Here is a 7,801-nt window from a genome sequence, read left to right on the forward strand (position 1 = left end):
CTGGTGCTGAGGCAGGATTCTCTTTGTAGGACTCTCTCTGCTGGTGCAGAGGCAGGATTCTCTTTGTAGGACTCTCTCTGCTGGTTCTGAGGCAGGATTCTCTTGCTTTGCCCTACTTGGATCTGGGTTGCAGTCTTAGGTGGTGACACTGGAGTGAGGAGTGCTGGCATGGTAGAGCTTGTCGAGGTTGTAGAGAGGCATTCCTCCTCACTGTTCTGAAGTAGGTGCCTAGAAAAACTCTGAAAACAGCTGTGCAAAACCCCAGAAATTTGGGACACAACACTCTTTATTCTGGAAGCAGAGTTCTACCATGGCAAAGCGCTCAAAAGTCAATTGGCTGGCAAGATGAGTTAACAGAAGAAGCAAAATCAAACCACAGAATAGTTCTTTGGTGACAAAGAAGATTAAAATATAGAATCAGAAAAAGACAACAAAGTCAAAGCTTCTGCATCAAAAGTCTCCAAGAAATTAGGCCTTTTTCAGAGATACTTGTTATAAAATTTTTCCCCAGTTGTCATCTTTCCTTGTAATTTTGGTTGCATTGGTTTTGTTTTTGCTAAAATGTTTTAATTTTACATGATCAAAATGATTGAATTTACATTTTATAATGTTCTCTGTCTGTGATTAGGTCATAAGTTCTTCCCTTATCCATACATCTGACAGATCATCCATTCTGTGCTCTCCTAGTTTGCTCATGGTATTACCCTACATGTGTAAATCATGTACCCAATTTGACCTTATCTTGGTATACATTGTGTGATGTTGGTCTATACCTTGTTTCTGCCATTATGTTTTTCAGTTTTCCCAGAAGTTTTTCTGAAATAATGAGTTTTTGTTTCAAAAGCTTAGATATTTGGGTTTATCATATATATCAATGACAAGGATCATTTACTATAATTTAATTTAAAACTAATATATTCCACTGACCCAACCACTCTCTTTCTTAACCAGTACAAGATTGTTTTGATAATTACAACTTTCTAATACAATTTGAGATCTGTTATGGTTGGACAACATTCCTTTAATATAAAGTTGTTTCATCAACTCCCTTGATATCCTTGACCTTGGAGAACTGCTATTTTCTTGGTGTTAGTAACAGACCAATATTAATGCAAGCATCAGAGAACTGATCCATACTGTATTATTCAGTTACACAGAAATAAGAGTATTGTGGAGGGTTCCTTCATACAATTTTTTAAAAAGCAAAATTTAATTAATGTAGGTTGTGTTTCAGCTAACTCATGATAAAGACATTGACAGTTTCCTCAAGAGAAATTAAGGCTCTAAACATACCTCTACAACTCTGGAAACTTGGGAGAACAAAAGTCAAAAGGATGAGTTAAGAAGCCTACTGATGGACCATATACAGGAGAGGTTGGCAAAATGTGACAATACCTTGATATTGGGGAGTAGTCATCTATATTTGAAATCTGCTAGATGTATGATGTGTGTATGGTCAATGCACAGGAATGTGATGGTCTTCCATTTTCATCATTAGGATATCATTCACTTTATCAGAGATTTTGGTATTTGGAAACAATTCTCCATCATATCTATAAACTGTCACTTTTTCGTCATTGTCATTTCCTTCTTTAAAACACCTGATTCATACTCTATTTTTAATCCACATATCACCTTTTACTTCCATTATTCTATTATTTCACTTTGGAACAATGAAGGTATTCATTGATCCTTTACACTTTCTGAGATTCCCAAAAATTTATCATACATTTTTGTTTCCCAGTGGGGTCTCTTGAATCACTCTCTTTCATGCCATGGTACTCATTATGTGGGCTTTCATTGTGAGAAGAAAGTCCTCTTATTCCCCTGATAACTGATCTCTGATTACCTAACTCACACACAGCAAACATGATTCCAAATCTCTTTGCTTTGCAAATCTCCCACATCCATCTCTCACAATGATGAGATGGGGTTATGACCTCCAAACCTCCATGTAAGTAGTAAGCTCATTTCAGACATCTCATTTCTCACCTGGCTCAACATCTTTGGTAGTTCTCTAACTATTTGCTCCATTGCACCCCTGAACTAGGTTACCTTCTCTTCTCTCCAACCCCTTTTGATGATTTTTTGTGTGTTGCCTTCCTCTGCAAAGTGTCCTCCTGGAAAGAACACTGAAATATGGAAGACTTCCAAACTCACTAGAAATGAGGAGAGAGTGGAAGAAAGTGTTTCAGAGAGCAGTGGTGCTCAGTATGCAGCCCAGGGAGACCTATCCTGAAAATGGGGGCTTAGTAATGGGGGGGGGGGGGCAAAGAGTGGTAGTTCAATAAAAAAAAGAGAGACAATATATTTTTGGAAAGACAATCAGAACTGAAGAGATGTGTTCCCTTACATCCCATTTAACTTTCACAAAAATTAACCATGGGCAAAAAGTTACTGCAAACAAAAACAGCAGAAACAATCAATATACCTTTTCCTTCCATAATCAAATAAGAATGGAAATTGGTTCAGAGACCTCAAAAGATTCAAACCCAAATGGAGACTTAACAATGATATTTTCACTTTTAATCCTATACTAATAAAATTATGAGTGCAGCTAGGTGGCACAGTGGATAGAATGTTGGGCCTCAAATTGGAAAGGTCTGAGTTCAAATGTGACCTCAGACCTTTACTATCTGAGTGATCCTGGGTAAGTCACTTAACTCTGTTTGCCTCATTTTCCTCCTCTATAAAATGAGCTGGAGAAAGAAAAAGAAAACCACTTCAATATCTTTGCCAAGAAAATCCCAAATGGGGTCACAAAGTGTTGGACGTGACTGAACAACACATCAATAACAATAACAAGAAAAACTGTGAAGGCAATATTTTAGAGGACTGAAGAAAATGAAATTCACTTGTTAAAACAAAACGCCTGAAATACTAAGGGGTGAAGAGAAGTGAGGATATAGGGGTAACAGCTCTCCCAGACTCCAAAGTGTAGCACAAACCAGTGGTCGTCAAAACCGTCTGGCATTGCCAAATAAAAAAGAGAGAAAGATGATTTAATGGAACAGACTAAATGAGGGAGACTCAGAATAAACAGAACTTTTGTTTGTTTGGCAAAGTAAAAAACAGCTTTGGGGAAAACTTCTTATTTCGTTTAAAAAAAACTGGAGAGAAAACTGAACAATACTCAGGAAGGACATCAGGGTCAGGCCAATGTTTTATACTGTACTCTACGAGACTTCACTACGGCTGTTACTATTATTGCTCAGCGACTTCACTCGTGTCTGACCTGCCGTAACCCCTGGGAGTCCACCTTCCAAGACAAGCCCAGAAACTGTAAGAAGAACATGATTCAGATCTAAACAAGTGGAAAGTTATGAATTGCTCATGGGTAGGCTGAGCCAATAAAATAAAATGACAATTCTTCCTAAATTATCTATCCATTAAGTGCTACAAAAATCCCCAACAAAAACAATTAGGAAAACTAGAAAACAATATGGCAGAAACTAAGTATAGACTCACACTTCATCTGCTAAGATGACATGAAAATGGGCACATGATTTAAGTATAATGGATGATACCACAAGCAAATTGAGGGAGTGTGCAATAGTTTACTCGTCAGGTCTATGGATGAGGGAAAAACTTACCACCAAAGAAGAGACAGAATGCATTACTAGATATAAAGTGGATCATTTTGATTGTATTATATGAAATTTAAAAGGTTTCTTGCAGGAACAAAATCAATGCAACCAAGATTAGAGGGAAAGTAGACAAATGAAAAAATTTACAGCATGTATCTCTCATAAAGTCCTCGTTTCTCAACTATATAGGGAACTGAGTCAAAGGTATAAGAATACAAGTCGAGACCCAATGGATAAATGATCAAATATAGGAACAGATGGGTTCTGGGTGAAGAAATCAAAGCTATTTATAGTGCTATAAAAATGCTCTAAATCCATACTGATTGGAGAAATACAAATTAAAACAACTCTGAGGTACCACTTCACACCTATTAAATTGGCTAGTAAATCAGAGAATGAAAAGATGATAATTGGAGGGAAGTAGGAAAACTGGGACACTGATACACTCTTGGCAGAGCTGGGAACTGATCCAACAATTCTGGAGAGCAATGTAGAAGTATCCTTAAAGGGCCATAAAACTATCCCTACTCTTACCTAACAACGACACGCCAACGTCTGCATCCCAGACACTGCTTTTAAAAGGGAAAAGGTCCAGTTTGTACAAGGGCATTCAGAATAGCTCTTTTTCTGGTGGAAAAGAACTGGAGAGTGAGGAGACGCCCAACACTGGAGATCTCTTTACATGTCGTGGTATGTTACTGCGATGGAATGTGATGGTGCTGTAAGAAACGGCAGACTTCAGAGGGGCCCAGAGTGAAGCGAGCAGAACCAGGGAAACATTGTGCACAGTAACGGCAACATGGCAATGTGAATAACAGTGAATAACTTAGCTGTTCTCACAGTACTGTGATCTAAGAGTATCTCAAAGGACTCATGCTTAAAACTGCCATCCCCCTCAAGAGAAAGAAATCATTGATTCTTAAGACAGACCTAAAGTATACTATTTTTCACATTCTTTCTTTTTGGTTCAAGTGGTTTTTTCCTCATAAAATGACTAATATGGAAATACTTTACATAATTGCAGGTGTATTCTATTTCTGATTGATTACACACTGTGGGAGGGACAAGAGGAAGGATGCAGGTTAAGAACCTGGAATTCAAAATTTAGGGGGAAAAGATTAATGTTAAAAATGTTTTACATGTCACTGAGGAAAAATGAAAGATTATTAAAAAAAAAAAAACCCAATAGCAATGGCAGCTAAGTTGCCAGTAGACAGACCACCAATCAAGAGTGAGGAGAACCTGAGTTCTGTTCAACCTCAGACACTTATTAGCAATGTGACCCTGGGCAAGTCACTTAAGCCTGTTTGCCTTGGTTCCTGGGGAAACAAATGGCAAATCACTCCAATACCTTTGCCAAGAAAACCCCAGTGGGTATGTAATGCCATGCACAGAAGCTTTCCAGAAGAACTGCTACTGTGAATAGCTTTTAAGGTTCTGATTACTCAATATAGTGATCACTCTATTTATTCCATAACAAAAGCAAAGCATCCATGGAAAATCAAGGTACAGCATTCACAATATTACAACTTATCACAGAAAATCACAATATAATATTCACAACATAGTCTCAAAGTAAAATAGTCACTCTTAACTGAATCAGTCACTTACCAGTAGTCCCAAAGTACATAGTCAAAGTCTTCCCTATGGGCAAAGTCTTGATTAACTCAATCAGTCACTTATTGGTAACAATATCTTAAAGTACAATCAGTCACTTATTCAGATAAGTCTTACTAAGTATCATACACAAAATACTCCACCCCTTAGGTCACTAGTAAACTATAATTCCATAATTACTCAGTACCCAAGGAGAGGTCTTTTCTTCATCTCAACTTGGGGCCTGTTCTCAGATTCCCTGGATCCCCTTCCATGGTCCCAGATTCTACCTGGATTCACCAGACTGTCACCTGGGTTCAATGGCAGACAGCTCCCAGTTCCTTGACCAGCTCTCTGGGCAGGTCCTGCTCCACACTGAAGTTCCCAGGGTCTGGTCCATGTCAGATCCTTCACCATTTCTGCTCCAAGGAATTCAAGGCTCCACCAAGCCACAAACAGTCTCGCCATCCTGGTCATGCTTCAGTCACCTGGGCTCCTGACTCCTGCCTCCTGGCTCTGGGTTCCGAGCTCTGAGGTCTGGGCTCCCGGCTCCTGCCTCCTGGCTCTGGGTTCCGGGCTCTGAGCTCTGGACTCTGGGCTCTGGGCTCCTGTTCAGAAGAAGCTCCACCACCACAGGTTTTCAGGACTCAGTTCTCCATTCTCTCTTCTGTAGCTGCTCTGCCACCAGATCTTGGGCTCAAGGAAATTCTGACTGTGCCTCTCTGGGGCTTTTCCTTATATACACACAGCCTGTTTCAGCCGACCCCTTCCTGTTACATCAGTAACAGGAGACAGGAGTTCATACCTTCTGTTTCCCCAACAGAGGCTTGATCAGTTGCTAAGTGCTACTAAGTGCTAAGTTGGCTGATTTTGCCAACACAAAAGGGATCTTCAAATTTAAATTACATTACCACTACAGGGTATCACAAAAAGTCAGACTGGACTGAAATAACTCAACAACAACAAATAGCTATTCAAATGGTTGAAGGATGTGAAAAAAGAATTCACAAAAGAACTGCCAAGGGGCGGCCAGGTAGCACAGCGAGTAAGAACACCGGCCCCAGTGTCGGGATGACCTGGGATTGAATCCAGGCTCAGACACTCGGCACCACACCCAGAAAGACCTGGCTGTGTAACCTTGAGCAAGTTACTTAACCCTGATTGCTTAGGGGTGGCCAGGTGGCTCAGCGAGTAAGAGCACCGGCCCCAGTGTCGGGATGACCTGGGGATCGAATCCGGGCTCAGACACTCAGCACCACACCCAGAAACACCTGGCTGTGTAAACTTGAGCAAGTTACTTAACCCCGATTGCTTTAAAAAAAAAAAAAAAAGAACTTCCAAGTATTCCCAAGCACAGGAAAAAATGCTCCAAACCACGAATACAAGCACAGCAAAACAACCCTGAGGCTTCAGCTCATACTCTGCACAACTGAGAAAAGTGACCATTGGCAGCAGTCAGTGTTGGAGGGGCTGTGGGAGGATGGGCACACAAGACTATGCTGGGGGGGGCTGGGAAATGGTCAAAGATCATGAAGGTCTGAGATCAAATCCAGCCTCAGACACTTACTAGCTGTGTGAGCCAGGTAAGTCACTGAATCTCTGGTTGCCTCAGTTTCCTGAACTATGAAATAAAACGATATGAACACCTCCCACGTAGGGCTGCTGTGAAGATGGTCAAAAGTGGGTTTGGGGGAGAAAATAAGTCACACCATTGTGTCTTTCCTTTGAGCCTGATGCCTCCTGGACAAAGACTAAATGTCTTCTTCAGTACCCCCTTCCCCCACTGGAAAACAAAACTCTTAGGACCTTGAACAGCTCCCCAAACTCAGCCCTTTCCCTATATCCTAACAAGGGAAGTCCCTTCACAAATGCTAATTAACTAACACCTAAAAAAGGTATCTTTTCTTTGGACTGGTCCAAACAGCTCTGCTAAGGGCCTGGGAACCTGTGAGTGGGACCCAGATGCCAACTTTACCCATTTTCTTGAGTTGCTGTTATTTCCAGAAACACTGGACCAGCGTACGCAGGAGGCCAGGACCCTGCCCTCACCCCAGCTCACAGTATTTGCTCCTTTCAACCCTCCCTGCCTCTCACTATGACCTAGAGAGTCAAACCAGCTACAAGACAGGAGGGGTCAGCCTGCACCACACAGATAAAGTGTTTGTACAGCTCGGACACTGGAGGACCAGCAGGGCATCCTGCCTTCAAGGTCTGGCAGGGAGAGCTGAGCCAAGGAGGCAAAGGGGAGGGGGGACCAAATCTGTGGATATGGGAGGAAGGGTGCCCGACATGGACAGAGGGAGCAAAGAGAAGACCCTACAGGACAGAGGAATGAATGCACTGGGTGTCTTTGTGCCTCAGGGATCATGAGGGAAACCTTTAAAAAGCACACAGTAGGGCAGCAATTGGGAGGAAGGTAGGGGGTATTTATTGCTTATGATGTGAAAATGCCTCAAATCAATTCAAAACACAGAAGGAGAGAGCAGGGCAGTGCTTTTACTACTGCTTTCAATTTCTTGCCTATTTTTGTAAAGAAACAATCCTTAGGTGGGGGATTGCCAGCCTCACAGACAATGCTCTAGTAAATGGCCTTTTTGGGTAATGTTGGTCCAGTCTGA

The sequence above is a fragment of the Petaurus breviceps genome, unplaced genomic scaffold (assembly GCF_028583685.1).
Source record: "Petaurus breviceps papuanus isolate PSGF00001 unplaced genomic scaffold, PetGlider_PUasm1.0 424, whole genome shotgun sequence".
Taxonomy (NCBI): domain Eukaryota; kingdom Metazoa; phylum Chordata; class Mammalia; order Diprotodontia; family Petauridae; genus Petaurus; species Petaurus breviceps.